Below are 10,229 nucleotides of genomic sequence, written 5' to 3' on the forward strand. Positions count from 1 at the left end.
CCTTTATACATATCTAGAATATCTCTTTCTTTACACGTTTATAATATCTTTTCGTATCGTCCCGAAGGACCGAGAAACTTTCATTAGCTTAGAGCGGTGGAGTTACAACATATAGAATGACCCCTAAGGTGATCAAAAATTACAAATAAGTCCTCCACATCCGCACCGGGCGTCGCAGATCTGAAACGGAAAACGCGATCAGATCTAAGCTCCACACCGAACTATGAATAACCACAGCGACGCCGGCGACATGAGCACTTGGGTGGCCGTAGCGGGATCCAATCACGGTGGAGCTGAAGGTTCTCCGCAATTGGAAGTTGATGAAGACATTGTGTTGGCCATCCGACGCCAAAGCCAATGGGGGGAGGCGAGAATGCCGCCGAGGATGCATTCCTAATTAAGAGTTGCGCCGCCGCAAGTAGGTTTCCCTGTTGAGGAGGTCGATGCGGCACATAAATTTCGTCTCTGGGCTCCAAATCTAGGCGGATCTAGATGGATCCCATCACCAACTGCTCTTCCGCCCGCTGAGACGGCAAGAACATGGACGGAGTCCTCCAGATCTTTCTGCCACGAGGCAACGCCTCTATTCTTTGTGGAGGGGAAGGGGCGGCGCTTCTCACCTCCGGCCATGTCCGCTGGAGCGCCGCCGCCCCAGCGGTTGTTGGTGAGGCGATACGAAGAATGGGCCAACACATAGACTGGGCCAATTAATAATAGTGGGCCAATTTTCTTATCAAATCCTTAAGAAAAGTGAGAAAGAGGCTCGGGCCTAGGCCTAGTATGGCCTCCACAACGCGCCGCCCCTAGCCACCCCCAGTCGCCAGATCTCCACCGTCAGTGTGATAGATCGGGTCCACCCCTGGACCAAACCCTAACCCTAGACAACCTACGCCCTGGACCAAACTCTAACCCTAGATAACCTACTACTACTTTGTACAGCCCGGCCTCCTCTCCCCCGCTGTCTCCAGCCAGCGAAGCAGAGGTGGAGAGGAGTCGGGAGATGTCAGAGAGACTCTCAAGTGGAGCAGGGAGGAGAGAAAGAAATGTGTGGGGTTGGGGAGAAGTTACCTTTTTGTGTAAAAATATCTCGAATGGTGCTTACGTTAGCATCCAGCTTTTATGTGTACGTAAAAAAAAAAAAGAATCCGGCTTCACCTTAGCGGCGTTAGGTGGAAGAAGAAATGGACGCAGCCTGGTAAAACTGATCCATCCATATATACACATCGTGGGTTGGAAAAGTAGTCTACTCTGATACAGAGTCCATCGTGCATTTTTAATGGAGGATCTCCCTGGACTGGAGTGGAGGTCAAACGGAGCAAGCCGTGGTAGCTCCATGCATGCACGTCGGGCCGCCGGCTCGTTCGCTCCAACGCGCGCCTCCTCCCTGCCCTGCCCCTGATCCAATCTTGTTTTCCAGCATGAACGCGTGAGCTCCGGTAAAAAAATATATAGCACGACGAAAACGACCCCCTGGTGTTTTACGATTGTCTAATCCGTCGATCTCTTCCAGCTAAGATTAAAGAAATGGAGGGCCGTGGCCACGGCACCACGTACTCACGTACGCACCGCTATACGTGAGCGGGGCTACTGGGCTAGGTACGTACGTTGTCCGTGGTTAATACTCGTAATAAGCTGGGTGCGTACACGTTGGTACGCGTAGGGAAGAAGAGATGAGAGGGGCGCCGCGGCGAGAGCGAGACGGCGGCAGGAGAACCGCCGCGGGGACGGGAAATGGACGCGCCGCGTCGGTGAGCTCACCAGGACCTCTAGCCTGCCCTGCGCGTAGGCGCGTGATGTCGATGGGGGCGGCGGTATCCTCACGCTGCCCGGCGGCGCCCGGTGAGCGGAGCTCTCGAGCCCATGCAATGCAAGCCACCACCACCAACGGAGGAAATTTAATCATTTCCTACCGCCTACGTACAGTACGTATTCCGACGCGAGCAACCGGACAAAGCCGTGCGGGATTCGTCGCGGCGCGCCGGTCGAGGCAGCGCGGCCCGGGCCCACCTGCCAGCTGCTTACGAGGGGTGGGAAAAAGATAAGGGGCCTTTCCGTCCTTCTTCCCTCGCGCGCCTCGGTCCAACCCCGTACCGGATGGACGGCGACGACCGGCACGGCCGCGCTTTAAGATTGGTGACGCCGTTTCCACGCATGCCGCATGCAAACCCGGGACGTACGTACGCGCTGCCCGGTGTGCCGTGCGTGCAGCGTACTAGTACGTGGTTGCGTCTCTCTTCGTGCCGCGCGTCCTTGTCGTGCGAACAGGGTGGTTAGGGCTTGGCACCAAGTGGGCGAATAGTGCGCGTAGGAGGTACGTACGTCCTCGAGATGTGTGATGAGCATGCATGCGTCGAATAAATATCCGCACCCGGCTGTCTCATCATAAGGCTTTTCTTCCGTTGGTGTTGCGTGAACATGTATTGCGAGGTTAAATCAGGGTTGCACACAAATAGCGAATGGTCCAGAGTGCTGATCTAGCTACAAAAATAATTGTTTGGGTGTGTGAGTGATGGAGTGGTGAGATCGATGGCCAAAATCGTCGGCAAAAAAATATAATTGTTTGCTCACTTATTTCTAAATTAGGTGTCATGCATTTATCTAAAATTTGCACGCATCTACATGGTAAAACACGTCTAGATACATAAATGTGTATCTATAAAATTTTACCACTCACCACGTGATAAGCGTGGTATGCAAAAATAAAAAAATAAAAAAAAGTTACCACTCATAATTTAGGACAGAGCGACTATGTATTTTTGCTAGAGATATGCATTGCATTTAACGTCTGTATGACACATCTGATACATAGATATACTTATTTATAGCGGCCGCTACTCGAGAGTGCCATTTTTTTCTAAATGGTGTGTGCCTAACTAATGGGAGAAATCAATCACTCCCATGAAATACTCGGAAGGAGTGTGGATCATCCTGCTGTCCAAATATGCCAAGAATTGATTTACAACAAAAATATGTCTCAAATTGTGGAGTATAAGTTTTAGCTATTATTTAAACTTAAAAAACTCCGATGGATGGATGAATGCATCTTCTCGACATGTTGCAAGCTGACTTCATTCTGACTGATGGGACAACACCTCGATGGCGACCCTTGGAACGCTCTGCTCAGGACCCTGCGAACTTACAGCTCTTATTTCGAGATACCTACAAAACCGAACATGGAGAAAAAACACATGGATGAACAAGTTGTCTTATGCATAACCATTTTTTGCATAAATGTGGCTAGTCTAATTCCATGCTAACCAATTTATTACATTTACTCATACCAACAATGGGATCTACTCTCTCTAAAGGAAAAAATAATGGAATTTAAACCTCCAAGGCTACATGTAACACAAAACATCTGATTTATTTTCAAGAATGAAATGATGTGAACAAAGGTGCACTTTGTAACAAAGGTGGGTGGTTTGCTACACAAATATGTGAAAAAAAATACAATTCAGTTATGCCAATAATACTTTAGATCATCTTTGTTAATTTTGGTGTAGATTGCACAAAATCACCACTTTGGGGTGATGACCCACAAGTATAGGGTGTATCGTACTATTTTCAATAAATAAGAGTGTCGAATCCAACAAGGAGCAGAAGGTGTTGACAAGCAGTTTTGATCAAGGATTCACTGTAAACACTAGCAAACAGGTTTTCAGGGGTTTTTAATAGTGCAGATAAATAAAGTACGAGTAAATAAAAGACAGTAATAATAATTGCAGCGAGTGGCCCAATCCTTTCTAGAGCAAAGGACAAGCCGGTTGTTTTATTTATGAATTATGATGTCTAAACGTTTCTGGGGACACACGGGTTTCGTCAAGTGCTTTCGTTTCACGCAACTGAATAATCTTTATCGGTTTGGTAGGTGTCGTGTGGGTAATGCAATACCCTAACTTGGACTAATGCATACTTGTGATTATACCCCTTGCAAGAATCCGCAACTACAAGAAAGTAATTAAGATAAATCTAACCATAGCCTTAAACTTTGAGATCCTACGCTCACTCATGCATTGGTTTCCCAACGGGTGTTTAGGTTACTGTCACTCCAGCAACCACACAATTAGTAGCCAAATACACGATGCATTCTACTAGGCCCATAAAGGTGAAGTATCATGTAGTCGACGTTCACATGACACCACTAGAAGAATAGCACCATAACTTAAATATCAAACTATTAAATATTACTCAACATAATTCCACTACTAACATCTTGACTTCTCTCATGTCCTCAGAACTAAATGAACTACTCACAAGACATCGTGTGGATCATAATCAGAGGTGATATAATGATGAATAACAATCTGGATATAAACCTTAATCCAATGGTTTCACTCAATAGCATCAACTACAAGGAGTAGTTAACATCGGGAAAGTTTCCCCTACGAACTAGATAAGATCAAACCCAAGATGTTACAGCGGGACGGAGTGGAGATGGTGAAGATGATGGTGCTGGTGATGGAGATGATGATGATGATGATGATCCCGATGAAGTCTAGCTCGATGACGGTGACGATGGCGATGATTTCCCCCCTCCGGAAAGGAATTTCCCCAGCAGATTTCTGCCTGCCGGAGAGCTTTTCTCTCTCTGTTGTTTTCCGCCCCGTCGTGGCAGCATTCGTCCTCCCATTCTTAGGGTTCTCGGGGGAGGAAATACGCGAAGGGACGCTGTTAGAGGTGGGCCAGGGCCACCACACCATGCCTAGGCGCGGCTAGGGGCAGCCCGCGCCTAGGGGTGGTGTGGGCCCCTCCTGGCCCACCTCAAGCTCCCCTTTTGGCTTCCTCCGACATCTGGCAAAATAGGAACTTCTGGGTAATTTTCGGGAATTGCTTATCTTCAGAAATATGGTATCTTGATGGTCTTTTTTTCCAACAGAATTCTGACTCCGGCAGTTAATTCTCTAATCATCATCAAACATGCAAAAATAGATGAAATAACATAAGTATCATCTCTAAATATGAAATATATTAGTGAATAACAGTAAGTTATGATATAAAATAGTGATGCAATTTGGACGTATCATGGGGCCATAGATAAACGAAATCACCACTCTCTGACTTTTTCTGCACAAAATTGTCCGTCGGGGGTTCTTCTCGGTACTGACAATAAAATCCATTAGTGTTTGTCGCCGAAAGTTCATTCATCTAGCGACCGGGCATTTACGGCGACATTGCGGGGACGCACGGATAATTTGGTGAGCATCACCAGAAGATAAGATCCCACGAGAATTTACTAAATAAGTATGTTACTGGTACGCTATCACTAACAATTTATTATGTATTCGTGACTTACGGTGACATGCACCTTCATGTGGACGATTTCATTATTGAACTCTCACTGATGATCATCTCTGTAGATTTCTTGTCATACGTAGATTGTCAGTGACATGCCTTGCTTTTCAGGCCAGCGTCATGAGTAACTTAGCACTGACGTTTGCGTTTGTTTTTGGATGTCATTAGTAGTTTAAAGTGACACATTCATTTGTTAATAGCAGTGACAGTTCAGCTTTTTGGCCCGTCGCTAGTTCAGTTTTCACGAATAAAAAAAACCATATTAATAAAATTCACGCTTATGTATAAATGCACATGTTCATGATTACAATTGGTGGCTAACAAGCATACAAAATCATAATACAATCATTATCTCTGTAAGTTACAAACTATCACTTTTTCATATATTTCTAGCTCATTAAAGTCTGGAAAATAACACCATAGAACTAGGATCCTCATCTTCACGTGGTGTTACTGTTGCGAGCAATATAGAACAATAATTATAATCTTCGCATGGTTGATAAATGCAGCTTCTAGTGGAATCAACTATTGCAAGGAAAACAAAATAACATTATGTTAGAAATAATTCACTCGCTGATGGCAACTTCGTGTGTACCAACTCGTTGAGATACCAAGTGCAGAGTGTTGTAGCAAACATATTTTCCCCACATGGGTGACTCGAGGGTTTATATCGAACTCTCAAGGAATTGGCAAAGAATTACTCCCTTCTCCTCTCGAGGCAATATACAAAACAAAATGAATTGCCTTGTGTCCCCAACTCCACCATGTGGTTGCCAAGCACAAGGTTTCGTGTAAGTAATATGAAGATTTTAGTAAATAAATAAAAGTAAAGCAATCTATATTGGGCAATAAAAGTAAAACAATAAAATAAATGTATTTCTGGGTTTGGATTGGATTTGATAAAGGTAAAAGTATTTTTGGATTTTTTATATTAATAAGTGCTGAAATTGTAGAGGTTGATAAAAGTATTGGTTTGGTGTTTCACTTGTCTACTCTCCCATAAAGGTGTAATGGACTTAAATAATTCATAAGTTATATTATATTGGTGGAATCTCATATTGTGAAATAAGTATTTATATGTGCATTACGTCCTAACATAGAGATGATACAACACATATCTCTCATAATCCTCCAGAAAGGGAAAACTCCAAGCAATCCGGTATTTAAGAATTAGCAGAGTATAGCTTTAAGAACTTTTACATAATGCTTGGATCTCAAATATATAACCTTGATTTACCAAGACCACCTATAATATCACTACATGAAACAATAGCACATGTATCCACTTAATCCCTAGTGAGGCAACAAAAGAAAGGTAAAAAACAAAAGTAGGTCTTGAATTTTGTTTCACTATTAAATCACTACCTCCATGTTACTTCATCTAAAACATATGTTCCCCTCAAATATTCTCTCATACAAGTTGGATCAAAATAAGTACTTAAGAAGGGGTTGTCGTTGCCTATTCGACGGTACTCTAGAGGAGGGATCATCATGGAGGGGAGAAGAAGTAGGGGCCATCGGGCGGAGAGTCCTCGGGACGGTGGTACGTTGTTTACCCAGCTTCGGAACACCTGCTCGATGACAGGGCCTACTGTTGCTTGTCTAGTATTATCTGGGCGCTTTCGCGTTGTTACAATGAGTTGTGGTTGTGCCTCTAGGGCTCCCGGGATCCGGCTTATAAAGGCGCCAAGATCTAGGGTTTACACGAAGAGTCCTAGCCGTAATACAAGATGCCTAACTACGGAATATTACATTGCCGTGCGCGTCAAGGATCCGCCTTTCCTTATACGTCGTACTGGATCCGGCTACCCCTCATGGGCCAGGCTGGATCCAACTTCCAGAGTAGGCCAATGGATCCGGCTCCTTGTTCCTGGGTTGGACTTCCTCCGTCTTGATCATCAGCAATTGGGCCGCCCGATGGGCCATAGGCCACCATCACCGTCTATGGGCCACCCGTGCTTGCTGGATCTAGCCACTGTCGATGGTACACCCATGAAGTACACCCACAACAGTAGCCCCCAGAGTTCTCTGAGGTTCACCTCTCCTTTCCGTCTTGCTCGAACCATCTTCATGCCTGGCAAGCTTCCCGGAAACTTGGGGAAACTTGAAGAACTCCGACTTCATGAAACTTCCTTTTCCAACTTGCATGTCGGAAAAACCTTCATCCCGCGGGACTTCATCCATCGACCTCATTGTTACAACGAGTCTCCGGGTTACTACCCTGCAGAGATAATAGCTTATCACTTGAAACTCTTACCCGGAACCTTGAAAGGTTCAAACGGTTCTGATACGCGTAAAGCACACGCCCGTTGGGAACCCCAAGTGGAAGGTGTGATGCGTACAGCAGCAAGTTTCCCTCAGTAAGAAACCAAGGTTTATCGAACCAGTAGGAGTCAAGGATCACATGAAGGTCGTTGGTGACGGAGTGTAGTGCGGCGCAACACCAGGGATTCCGGCGCCAACGTGGAACCTGCACAACACAATCAAAGTACTTTGCCCCAAGTCCCCAACGTAACAGTGAGGTTGTCAATCTCACCGGCTTGCTGTAAACAAAGGATTAAATGTATAGTGTGGAAGATGATGTTTGTTTGCGAAGAACAGTAAAGAACAAGTATTGCAGTAGATTGTATTTCAGATGTAAAAGAATGGACCGGGGTCCACAGTTAACTAGTGGTGTCTCTCCAATAAGAAATAGCATGCTGGGTGAACAAATTACAGTTGGGAAATTGACAAATAGAGAGGGCATAACAATGCACATACATATCATGATGACTACTATTGGATTTAATCAGGGCATTACGACAAAGTACATAGACCGCTATCCAGCATGCATCTATGCCTAAAAAGTCCCCCTTCAGGTTAGCATCCGCACCCCTTCTAGTATTAAGTTGCAAACAACAGACAATTGCATTAAGTATGGTGCGTAATGTAATCAACACAAATATCCTTAGACAAATCATTGATGTTTTATCCCTAGTGGCAACAGCACATCCACAACCTTAGAACTTTTTGTCACTGTCCCATATTCAATGGAGGCATGAACCCACTATCGAGCATAAATACTCCCTCTTGGAGTTACAAGTATTAACTTGGCCAGAGCCTCTACTAGCAACGGAGAGCATGCAAGAACATAAACAACACATATATGATAGATTGATAATCAACTTGACATAGTATTCCATATTCATCGGATCCCAACAAACAAAACATGTAGCATTACAAATAGATGATCTTGATCATGATAGGCAGCTCACAAGATCTAACATGATAGCACAAGAGGAGAAGACAACCATCTAGCTACTGCTATGGACCCATGATTCCCCTCTCCGGCAGGGTGCCGGAGGCGATCTCCTGAATCCCCCGACATGGGATTGGCGGCGGCGTCTCTGGAAGGTTTTCCGTATCGTGGCTCTCGGTAAAGGGGTTTTCGCGATGAAGGCTATAAGTAGGCGGAAGGGCAGTGTCGGTGGAGGCACGAGGGCCCTACACCATAGGGCGGCGCGGGCCCCAGCCAGGCCGCGCAGGCCTGTGGTGTCGGCGCCTCGTCGCCCCACTTCGTAACCCCTTCGGTCTTCTGGAAGCTCCGTGGAAAAATAAGACCATGGGCGTTGATTTCGTCCAATTCCGAGAATATTTCCTTTGTAGGATTTCTGAAACCAAAAACAGCAGAAAACAACAACTGGCTCTTCGGCATCTCGTCAATAGGTTAGTGCCGGAAAATGCATAATAATGACATAAAGTGTGTACAAAACATGCGAGTATCATCATAAAAGTAGCATGGAACATAAGAAATTATAGATACGTTTGAGACGTATCAAGCATCCCCAAGCTTAGTTCCTACTCGCCCTCGAGTAGGTAAACGATAACAAAGATAATTTCGTAAGTGACATGCTATCATAATATTGATCAATACTATTGTAAAGCATATGAGATGAATGCAGTGATTCGAAGCAATGGTAAAGACAATGATTAAACAACTGAATCATATAGCAAAGACTTTTCATGAATAGTACTTTCAAGACAAGCATCAATAAGACTTGCATAAGAGTTAACTCATGAAGCAATAGATTCTTAGTAGAAAGCTTTAAAGCAACACAAAGGAAGATATAAGTTTCAGCAGTTGCTTTCAACTTCAACATGTTTATCTCATGGATATGTCTCATGCATAATTGTCAACACAAAGTAATATGATGAATGCAAATAAGCAAGTATGTAGAAATCAATGCACACAGTTGACACAAGTGTTTGCTTCTAAGATAGAAAGAAATAGGTAAACTGACTCAACATAAAGTAAAAGATAGGCCCTTCGCAGAGGGAATCATGGATTACTATTTTTGTGCTAGAGCTTTTCATTTTGAAAACATAGAAACAATTTTGTCAACGGTAGTAATAAATCATATGTGTTATGTATAAGACATCTTATAAGTTGCAAGCCTCATGCATAGATTAGTGCTCACACCTTGTCCTAATTAGCTTGGATTTACATGGATTATCATTGCATAACATATGTTTCAACCAAGTGTCACAAAGGGGTACCTCTATGTCGCCTGTACAAAGGTCCAAGGAGATAGATCGCATTTGATTTCTCGTTTTTGATAGATCTCAACTTAGGACATCCATACCAGGGACAACATAGACAACGTGATAATGACTCCTCTTTAATGCATAAGCATTCAACAACAGATAATATTCTCATAAGAGATTGAGGATTGATGTCCAAACTGAAACTTCCACCATGATTCATGGCTTTAGTTAGCGGCCCAATGTTCTTCTCTAACAATATGCATACTCAAATCATTTGATCATGATAAATTACCCTTACTTCAGACAAGACGAACATGCATAGAAACTCACATGATATTCAACAAAGGTGTAATAGTTGGTGGCGTCCCCAGAAACATGGTTACCGCTCAACAAGCAACTTATAAGAAATAAGA

The sequence above is a fragment of the Lolium rigidum genome, chromosome 7, assembly GCF_022539505.1.
Source record: "Lolium rigidum isolate FL_2022 chromosome 7, APGP_CSIRO_Lrig_0.1, whole genome shotgun sequence".
NCBI lineage: Eukaryota > Viridiplantae > Streptophyta > Magnoliopsida > Poales > Poaceae > Lolium > Lolium rigidum.